Below are 12,139 nucleotides of genomic sequence, written 5' to 3'. Positions count from 1 at the left end.
GGGAAACAGCCGACGCTGCAGGAAATCATATCACCACTACAATGTCATCGCCCGTCGCCCGTGGGAGAAAGCCGATACTGTAGGAGTCAGATCGCCCTAGGGAGATCTAGTCGCCGCTATAGTGTCGTTGCCGCTATAGTACCGTGGCCAAAAAAACCCACTATCAGCCTATCCTGCCTACAACTTTAGCTACTTTTAATCTTATAGGAATCAATCTACGTTACTTTCAATAATTTTTTCGAATAAAAGAAAAGTGATTTTGATGATGATTTTGGATTTGACAATTTATTTTCATATTTATCTAAACACTTGATTTATTCGACATGAGATGTATTTTATATGAATCACTTCATTTTCGTATGATTTTATCTTCCGAGAGAAGATTTATCCAAACGAATCTTGATTCTCGACATTAATGATTTGATATTTATTTTATGTGAATCAAGATCTCTTATTTGATCTCCTATGATTCTATTCACTATTTACTAAAGAGAATATCATTTTTAGAATTCATGACTTAAGATTTTCTTTACTATTTGATCTCCTAAGATTTCAAAGAGAAGCAAAACTTGCTAGCCTTAATACTTCAAAAAGAAGTAACACTTGCCAACTTGTTTGCTTGCACATTGTAAAGTGATGTAAATCTTGCTTTGAACATCGTAAAGAAAAGCAAGAATTGCTAGCTTACAATCTCAAGAGAAGCAAAAGTGCTATCTTGCTCATCTCAAGAAGCAAATAATTGCTAAACTTGCACATCTCTAAAACATGCTAGCTTTTCGAAACATGCTATCTTACTAGCTTGCATATTTCAAAAATTTGTTAGTTGCACTTTTGTCATGCGCACCCCCCCCCCCCCCCCCCCGAATCGATAATATTATAATCTAGATCAACAATCCATTCTAGGATCCAAACACACATTTGAGGACATTAAGAAAACATTCAAGTCACATCCATAATTTCATAATTCATAAGACTTATGTAGTTTAAAATCACATACCACATTACTCGATGAATCGTAGAATATAAAACCAACTCACCCTCATCCTCAGTTCCTTGATGTTATTAGATCAGCTTGGAATGTTAATGTGCATGGATCCCCCTCTTACATCTTATGTCAAAAACTCGAAGCCTGCAAAGCAACACTTAAGGAGTGGAATACAACAGAGTTCAATTTTGCAGAAAGGAACTAATAACAATGCAACATGAGCTACAACTTCAGCCCAATGATGAGAATCTTATCGAAAAAGAGACAGAAGCTAGAAATAACTTCATGCAAGCCTTAAAGCAGGAGGAAAGTTTTGCAAAACAGAAGTCTTGACAGCATTAGCTTACTTTAGGGGATTCCAATACTAAGTTTTTTTTATGCTTCCTTTGCTACTCGAAGAGTCGTTAACCACATCAGGAAATGCAGAGACAAAGATAACAATCTTATTAAGAATTTAAATGAGGTTAAAGCATACACTGAGCAATTTTTTTATTCCTTACTCAACCAAGCGGGGCAACCTAATAATATTCAAGTGGAGCCAACTAGAAAGCTTGATTCGAGTGCTATTTCTATCTTCAATGCCCCAATTACAGATGACGAAATACTAAGAGTTGTCTTTAAGTCACCAAAGCACAAAAGCCCTGGTCCAGACGGATTTCCTACTGAATTTTACCAAATTACATGGTCTATTATTGGTAATGATGTGATTAAAGCTTGCCAACACTTTTTCTGTTCACGTCATATTCTTAGAGAGATGAATTACACTTTTATTTCTTTAATTCCTAAGAATGCAGGGGCTGATTCACTAGAGAACTATCGACCCATATCTTTATGCAACTTTATTTACAAGATCATCTCCAAACTATTAGCAGATATATTGCAAAAGGTAATACATAAGATAATTAGTCCAAATCAGGCTGCTTTCATCAAAGGGAGAAGTATACATCATAATATTCTGCTTGCTAATGACTTGGTCAAGGATCTGCACTCAAAAGCAAAAGGGACAAAAATCTGTTTTAAAGCTGATCTATGAAAAGCCTTTGACTCAGTTAATAGGAACTTTATCTATAAGATGCTCCACGGTAAGAACTTCCCTCAGCAATGGGTTAATTGGATTCAATGTTGCTTAGAAACTCCAAAGTTTTCAATACTCTTCAACGGCTCACCTATTGGTTTTTTTGGGAGCAAGAATGACATCCGACAAGGTGATCCACTCTCTCCATATCTCTTTACTATTGCAATGGAAGGACTTAGATATATGTTGGAATATGCGGTCTCTGATGGCAGTATTAAGGTACCCCATGCTAGCCCTATTCATATATCACATATAATCTTTGCAGATGATCTTCTTATATTTCTTCAGAATGGTTTAACTTCACTAAGAAACCTGGCTACTATTCTGAATTATTTTGGTATAGTTTCTAGTCTTCAGTTAAATTATGCGAAAAGTAAAGTCTACATGAGCCCTTGCATTAAGGACAAAGATGTTATTGCACATACCCTAGGGGACAAAGATGTTATTGCAGTAAAGTAATGTTTTTACTTCTTAAAAACATACATAAGATTAATCTTATTAGGTGCACAAACATACTTTAGTGATGTTCAAGATTGCAACTTTTACATCATGCAAGCTAGCAAATTGTTACATCATTTTTAAGAATGTAAGATAGAAATATTTGATTTGTTCAAGAAAGCAACTTTTGCTTCTTGAAATATACAAGTTAGCAATTTTTGCTTCTTGAAATATACAAGTTAGCAATCTTTGCTTCTCTTTTGAGATGAGCAAGCTAGCATATTTTTGCATCTTCTTGAATTGTGCAAGCTAACAAATCTTTCTCCTTTGAGATGTGCACACTAGTAATTCTTTCTTCCCCTTTAACATTGGCAAAAAGAGGGGAATAATAAACAATGGTGCAATTCATTTCCCTTTCTATCAATTTTCAAATTATGACAAAGATAATGTGTCATTCTTTATTGTAATATGGTATCATTTCATAAAATGGTAATTGTTGACTTTCACATCGTTTCATTAAAAAAAAATCATAGTATTGCATGCATCATTCCAAATCATAAGTATTTTAAATCATGATGGTATCAAAATGTCAAATTACATTACATCCTACCATACATGATCATAACTTCTCATTTGTATGCATGAACATAATATCATGATTATTTCATGCATAATTTTATATCATCACATGAAGAATATCAAGAAAAATTAATTGGGTGATAAGATAAACACTTCATGAATACAAGGAATTATACATAAAAATCATATCATGAAATATAAAATATCAAAGGACATGAAGGATTAAGCTATAAATACTAAATGACGTGATTTATCTTGACAAATCTCCCTTTTATAGTAAATAACAAAAGAAATATGGGAGTTCAAAAATAAGATCTTGATTCATAGAAAAATTTCAAGTATCAATATTGAGAATTCAAGATTATGATATCGATAAAGACATTCCTATAGCAAAAGGTGTCATGAGAGAACATATAAAGGATCTTGATACATGTATAATATCTCTTAATTCATTATGAATCATAAAAATTATAATTCTAAAAAATCATGATTCATTTGGATAATAGATAGCAAAAAGAAACATCGAGGATAAAAGATCTCGATTCATATAGGGTAAATCTCAAGTTATAAATGTTAAAAAATCAAGATAAAAATCATGGTTAGATGGAACTCATCCAAATTCAAATCAACAAATCATCAAAATCACTTTCAAGAGATTCAAAATAGCATAAATAACTTTATCAATCTCTTAGTGAAAAATCAATAAGATAGAGAAAATTTTTTTTTAAGAAAAATGCTTTCCTCTTTTTAGTTGTTTCAATTCATGTGATTTATTTCATAGAAGCATGCCTTTTTCATTTATGCCAAATAAAAACTTGCATCAATGTTTAAAACTGAAAAAGAACTGTCATTATGGAATAGATCGATAATCCATAAATCATATGAATCATCATGCATAATTTCGAAATATAAACTCATTAATCATGATTTCAAATCATCATTAACATTTTCATTAAAATATCAAGCATGGTTTCATTGAACATAAGGCATCTTCAATCAAAATCAAAAAGTAATACGGAAATCAACAAGATACACATTATTACTTCTTAAAAACATACATAAGATTAATCTTATTAGGTGCACAAGCATTAACTTTAATGGGATCACCTCCTTTATTGATGTTCAATAACATACATAATCTTGAACATCACTAAAGTTGCACAAGCATTATTGCAATTTAGGTCTGAATGGGCTGATCCATTCGGCCCAATTTGGGTTTGTCAAAGGCCCAATTGCCCCAAGATTAAGTTAATGGGATCACCTCCCATTTCTAACTTAATCATCGTGCTAACTATGAATTTCTTAAGACATTTACTACAACTTGCTCCGGTGCATCAATCGCTTCTTCTGGTGAGCTTCCGTCGATCATCTAATGAACCCTCGGTGATGCTCCTGCGAACTTCCGGCAAACTCCTAGACTTGCGTCGATCCACTTGGCAAGTTCCGATAAGCTTCTTTGGCAAGCTCCTGGACTTCTCGGATTTGTTCCCGTTGAACCTCCGACGACCGTCCGAACTTCCGTCGAATTCTCGAACCCCCAACGTGAACATAGTCTTTACTCCGATGTAACTCCTACTACATGTCTTAGTTTCATCGTAGTTAATCTTGCACACTTATCTCAACATATGGATTAGATGGCAATTGACGTCATCATCAAAATCTGAGATTCAACACCTACATTACTCAAAACACAGATCAAATCGTAAACACTATCAATTGGTTTCATCATCAAAATTTGAGATTCAACATGAGGCAGTTGACAACAAGTATGCCATGTAGAGGGTCTGATGGTAACATGTTTCTGATGAATAGGAGATATAGCATAAATTAATAACATGCAGATTTTCTAAAAAAATAAACAATCAAGATATGGACTTTTATTTTGACATGCTCCATCTATTTTCTAGTGAGTCATGTGACACCCTCAGCACGTGAAATAGAAATCTCCAGCAGACTTCTAGTGGGGATAGGGATCTAATCGGCAACTTAGTGTAACCTCGAGGGACTCGATTAATCACACTAAGCCCATAAAGGTAGGCAACTCTTGCGAATCATAACTCCTTGTGATTCTCATCCTATTTTCCTCCGAACTATCTTGATCTCGAGGGACTCGACCAACCATGATGTACAATTAAGTCATCACAATCGTTACTATTGAATCTTAGATTTTGATTGTGAAATCAATTGATGAGTTTATGATCTAATTTATATTTTGAGTGACATAGGACTAACTTTGATTAGAAAAGACAATTCGATTAAAGTAGGAGGAATTGGACGTTGGGCCGGAGTGAACATATCAGAAGATTGGACATTAGCTAGAGGATCGGTCAATGTGTCGGTAGAAGGACATCGTGTCGTGAGTTTGGGCATTGGGCTAAAGGATCGAACATTGTGCCAAGGAGATTGGAAGTTACGGGAGTCAACATGCTGATTGGACAATACGCCAAAGGAGAGGACGATGTGCCGAAGGATTGGACAATGTGCTGAAGGATCAGACGATATGCTGAAAGATCAGACGATATGCCGAAGGATCGGACAAAGTGCCAAATGAACCAATGATATACTGAACAATATATGATTCATGCTTGTAATCGATTGTGACTAGATTGAGTTAGTTTAGAGTCTAATTGAGTTGGTTTTGGAGTGTAACCAATGTTAACTCAATTAGGAGCCCATTGGGCTTGAGTTGGGACTATTTTAGGCCAAGGCCCATTCGGTCACCCAAGGTTAGGTGGAACCACCTATGAGCTGGAAAAGTCATGAGTACACTTTTCCAAGGTGTCAAGCAGTGATACCGTTAGTTTGGGCAATAGTACTGACTATACACAGTCTCCCAAACTATGTTAAATGATGGTTCCGCTAGTTTGGGTGGTGGTAGCGTCTAGTGTCAATGCTGTAAATAGTGGTACTGCCCAGCACAGGTGGTGTACTGCCAAGACCTAGGAAATCTGAGATGGACCATTTTTTGCTCCATTTTTAAAGCCATTTGTGGTCTATAAATACCCCAGTGATTTCTGTTTTAAGAAGCACGAATTTGAGAAAGAAATGGTGAACGAATACTTGAGAAAAAAATTGGAAACTCTCTTAGGATTTAGAGTCTCTTCCTTCTAGAGTTAGAAGATTTCGAAGGGAGGATTAAGGTCTAAAAGAGAGGTGTAAAGGTTCTCTCTTAAGCTTGTGAAAAGAAGAAAGAGTTGTAAGGGTAGTTGATCTTCGCCTGTTGAAAAAGGATTGGTAATAGAAGCCGATGGCCTCGAGTGAAGAGGAATCGGGAGTGGTTGTAAGTCACGATGACCGAACCACTATAAATCTAGTTTATAATTACTTTAAGCTTTTCATTTTCATTGTAAATTGATTTCTTACTTTCACTATGCCTACGAATGTGTTTTCAAGCTAACATCTTTTCGATATCAATTTTCATCGAACAAAAATTTCCAAATCGATAAATTTTTATGTAAGCATTAATTCAACCCCGCACCCCCCTCTTAGTACCGATCTTGATTGTAACAATTAGTATCAGAGCCATGTTTCTCTCTATTTGGTTTAACACCCAAGAGAGATGACTTTTTTTAGCTTTCAAGAGGGTTATTCTATCGTTCATCCTCCTATGTTCAATGGGACGAACTACACATATTAGAAAACTCACATGTGGATTTTCTTGCTTTCTATGAACTTTAATTTATGGAATATCATTGAAAATGGTTTTGAAAAGTCTTCCAAACCAATGAACGAATGGAATGATTTAGAGAAGAAGACTTTTTCTTTGAACGCTAAAGCTATGAATGCTTTATTTTGCGCTTTAGATAAAAATGAGTTTAATCATATTTTGATTTGTGAGACTGCATATGACATTTGGCACACACTTGAAATCACACATAAAGGCACAAGTAGAGTTAAAGATCCTAAAATTAATCTTTTGATGCATGATTTTGAATTGTTTCGAATAAAGCTAAGTGAAACCATTGTTGACAGGTACACCCATTTTATGGATGTGTCAATGGTTTAAAAGATCTTGGCAAAAGTTTTTCAAATTTTGAACTTGTTAATAAAGTTTTATGATCACTTTCTAAAAATTAGGATTCGAAAGTAACTGCAATACAAGAGGAAAAGGACCTAAATAACTTTCCACTTAAAGAACTTATCAGGTCTTTGATGACTCATGAAATGATGTGTATAGAACTTGATGAACTTGAGAACAACTTTCCAAATAACATGAAGGATGTCACACTTAAAACAAATGAAAACCACTCGAGCGAAAGCTCAAGTGATGATGACTTTGAACTCCTCACAAGTAAATTTAAAAGGTTCATAAAATAAGAATCCAAAAATAAAAATGAACTTAAAAAGGATAAAACAACTTGCTATGAATGTAATCGGTTAGGGCACATCAAAAGCGAATATCCACAAGTGAAGAAGAATCTACAAAAGAAGAAGAAAGCACTCAAGGCGACTTAGGATGATTTTAGTGCATCTAAAGACGAGGAGCAAACCGACAAAGAAGAGGTGACTAACTATACCTTGGTGGCTTTCTACAATGAGGTAAGTGACTCAACCAAAACCCCTTTACTTTACTATGAAATCATTTGATGCATTTTATAAGTTATTTTTAAATTAGTATCTTAAATGAAAAAAAAAGGGGGGGAATCATACTTCTCTTTCTAGTGATTTTGGAAAAATGATCATGACAATTATATATTTTATGATAAAGGAATAAAATATTAGATTTAAATCTAATGCTTGTACACCTAATAAGATTAATTCTATGTATGTTTTTAAAAGCAATAATGTGTATCTTTATGATTTTCGTATTGCTTTTCGATTTTAAATGATGATGCATGATTTTGTATGGAAGACTAGAGTATGAAATCAATGACAAAATTTGAAACTAAAAGAACTTTAGCTACTTTTTTTTTTATATAAGTAAAAATAAATTGATTTTGTGTAAAGTTTCTACAAATAGCTTTGTCTATACAAGTTATAGACGAAGCTAGGTAACTCATAGAGTACTCATGCGGTAGTTATGACTACACATGCTGTAGACTATAACTCTTAACTGTGGCCAACAAATAAAATTTAAAGTCCAAATATGCCAAGATTTCCTGTGGGTATAGCTTTTGACATCATGCCCAAGATCTTTAGCTAATATCAAAATTGAATTTGATAAAAATATCTTTTTATGTTTGTGTAAGGTGCTCCATTTTGAGATCGTTCTCCATACATGATCTTGAGTCTCTAATAATCTCTGTCAAGAGCTGAGCATTGTTTGTGTATTGACACTCAAAGATTCTACTACATCTTTCCTTCCACATCCACCAAATAGTGCATCTGAATATAACCTTTGTCAATTATGTAAGAGGCCCTTTTCTTGAAAAACATTGCATGAGGTCACCTAATTCTTGATGCAAGTTTGGTTGCGGCATTCTATTGAGTTCGAATCGCTGGAGAATCTCCTTCCATATCCATTTTGTATAGTCACAAGCAAAATAGAGATGGTCAACAGTTTCTTCTTATTGCATGCAAAGGGAGCATCGGTTAACATGATGGATACCTCTTCTTTTCATATTGTATATTGTAGGTAGTTTATTCAAAAAGGCCTGCCATGTACATAAGGAATGTCTCTGTGATCCCGGTCGATCCCATGTCCAATTGCTTGGGAGCCACTTGTTATTTCTTTGCCTAATTTGATTCCATGCGGATGTGGCACTAAATTTACCATTATCATGAAGCCAAATAAGTACATCTAAAGGGTTGTTCTTAATTAGAATAGCTGTGATAGTCGGCCAAAGTGATAACATTTCAAGAGAAATAGGAGTAGGGAGACACCAGGTACCATTAGCAATGAACTCAGAAACCTTCCAATCTTTGGGAGCCCCAAGGTCTTTTTGTATTCTGTCACCATATAATTGAAATATACTTCTCCCATTCACCCAAGGATCGTATCACATATTAGTATTAGTTCTAGTAGAGATTGCATAAGAAATATGTTTGATTAGCCAATTCTTTGCCTTTAAAATTCCTTTCCAAGCTGTAGAGTGGTATGTTCTTGTTGAAATTTTTCAAATCGATTCCTTTGAAAGATACCTAGCAGAAACCCATTGTGACCATAAGGAACATTTGTTTTGCAAAAGGTCCCACAATTGCTTTACCAAATATGCTTTATTCCAATCTCTAGTATTTCTTAGGTTCAGCCCTCCTTCATCTTTCGGTTTGCAGATGCTGTCCCAATTTACCATATGCATTGTCTTATCATTTGTGTCATTCCAGAAGAAGTTTATTAATAACCGTTCAATATCTTGGAGAAGTCCAATAGGCAGAAAAAATGCATTAGACCAATATATAGAATAAGAGTACGACACCGAACGGATGAGTTTATGTCGTCCTGCTTTTGAAAGAAGCCTATTTTTTTAGGAGGAAATTCTATTCTTTATTTTTTGCAGGATAGGCTGATAGTGGGTTTTGTGAATGCCAGTGGATATGAGTGGGAGACCAAGATATGTAATTGGCAGATTTTCCTCACTAACCCCTAGGGTATGTGCAATAACATCTTTGTCCTTAACAATTTGCTAGCTTGCATGATGTAAAAGTTGCAATCTTGAACATCACTAAGAATTGCTAGCTTGCAATCTCAAGAGAAGCAGAAGTGATGTCTTGCCTATCTCAAGAAGCGAAACATGCTAATCTAGCAAAATTTACAAACTTGCAAAACTCAAAATTATTTCTAGCTTGTATTTAAAATGCTGTAAAATTTTGCTAGTTTGCACTTTGCTAAGGAAGCAAAAATTACACTTCTCAAAAGAGAAGATAGAAAATTACTAGCTTACATGATGATAAAACTGGAGATTATGTTTATTATGCAATGATTTAAAATTATGTCTAAACACTAGCTAGTTGCACTTCTCCTTTTTGTTGATGATAAAGGGGGAGAAGTTATGATGACAATCATGCATGGAATAATGTATTAAAAATTTGATTATACATGATTTTATGATGACATGTTGTAAATATTCATGATGAAATATTGCTTTGACTTGAATTCAACTTGAATTTAAGGTTCTATCAATATGACATATTGATAGGGGGAGTTAAGGTTAACTCTGTCATCAATTAGTTATCATCATAAAAAAGGGGGAGATTGTTGAATCTCAGATTTTGATGATGAAATCAATTGATAGTGTTTATGATTTGATATGTGTTTTAAGTGACACAGGAAGCTTCGATTAAGGAGAGACAATTAAGGCAGGAAGAATCATATTGGGCCAGAGTGGAATATGTCAGAAGATTGAATGTTGAGCAGGAGGATTGGTCGACGTATCGACAGAAGGCTTTGGGTCATGAGTTTGGGCATCGAGCCAAGAATAGCAGAAATTATGCTAAGGAAATCAGAGTTACGGAGGTTAACTAGCCGATTGGGCAATATGCCACAAGAGAGGACGATGCGCCGAAGAATCAGACGAGGCGTCGATAAACCAATGACATGCCAGACAACATTTGATTGGCTTTGTAATAATTGTCTAGATCAAAGTAGGTTTTAGGTGTAATTGGGTTGGAATTGGGCCAACTCAATTAGGGGCTAGTTGGGCCTAAGTTTAGGCTATGTTGAGCCAAGTGAAAGGCCCAAACATTAACTCAACATGTGGCGCTGTCATGGCACAGTCTCCGAGAGTATGTCAAGCGGTGGTACCACCCTATGTTAGTGTTAGTGTTAGTGTCAGTGCTGTAGGCAGTGGTACTGCCCAACACAAGCGGTGGTACCGCCAGTACTCGGAAGACCCCAGATGAGACATTTTTAGGCTCCATGTTTGGCAAGAATCATGTTTAAAGATTTGCTATCAATTTTAGATTTATCTAACATTTGCTAAAAAAATAAAATTTCTTTTTTAAGTGAGTCTAACTCTTTACACTTAGTGCAAGAAGTTAAAATGCAATTATCATGCTCTTTTTTTAATTTTTCAAATTCACTAGCAAGAGAAGCATGATCTTTTTTTAACAACTTATATTTTTTTACCAACTAGCTTATATTCATCAAATAAATCATGGAAAGAATTTAGTAATTCATTGTAAGGTAAAGACATTTCAGTTGAGTTATTTACATCATTGTTGAGAGCCATCAAAGTGAAGTTCACCATTTCATCTTCATCGGTTTGCTCCTTGTCTTCGGATGCACTCATTTCATTTTGTCCCAAGTCACCTTGAGTGTTTTCTTCTTCTTTGGCTACTTCTTCTTTTTAAGTTTATTTTTATTCATTGATTCTTATTTTAAGAACTTTTTAAGTTTTATTGTTAAGAGTTTAAAGTCATCATTATTTGAGCTTTTACTCGAGTAGTCTTTATTTGTTCTAAGTATCGAATCCTTCATGTTCTTTGGAAGGTTATTCTCAAGTTCATCATGTGCAATACATGTCATTTCAGAGGTCATCAAAGACCCGATAAGTTCTTCAAGTGAAAAGTTATTTAGGTCCTTTGCTTCTTGTATTATCGTAACTTTAGGATCCCAAATTTTTTGAAGGGATATAAATATCTTGTTAATAAGTTCAAAATTAGAAAAACTTTTATCAAGTGCTTTTAGATCATTGACGACATCTGTAAAACGAGTGTACATATCTCCAATGGTCTCGCTTGGTTCCATTCGAAACAATTCAAAACTATACATCAAAAGATTAATTTTTAAATCTTTAACTCTACTAGTGTCTTCGTGTATAATTTCAAGAGTGTGCCAAATGTCATGCGCAGTTTCACAAATAGAAATCTGATTAAATTCATTTTTATCTAGAGTACAAAACAAAGCGTTCATCGCTTTAGCATTCAAAGAAAGTCTTTTTCTCCAAATCATTTCATTCATTCATTGGTTTGGAAGACTTTTTAAAACCGCTTTCAATAATATTCCATAAATAAAAATTCATAGAAAGCAAGAAAACTCTTATTCAAGTTTTTCAATATATGTAGTCTATCCCATTGAACATAGGAGGATGAATGGTAGAGTGACCCTCTTGAAAGTCGAAAAAAGTCATCTCTCTTAGGTGTTAATACAATGGAGAGAAACGTGACTCTAATACCAACTGTTA

The sequence above is a fragment of the Musa acuminata genome, chromosome BXJ2-10 (genome assembly GCF_036884655.1).
Source record: "Musa acuminata AAA Group cultivar baxijiao chromosome BXJ2-10, Cavendish_Baxijiao_AAA, whole genome shotgun sequence".
Lineage (NCBI taxonomy): Eukaryota > Viridiplantae > Streptophyta > Magnoliopsida > Zingiberales > Musaceae > Musa > Musa acuminata.
The sequence above is the reverse complement of the archived record's forward strand: the minus strand, read 5'-3'. Positions refer to the sequence as shown.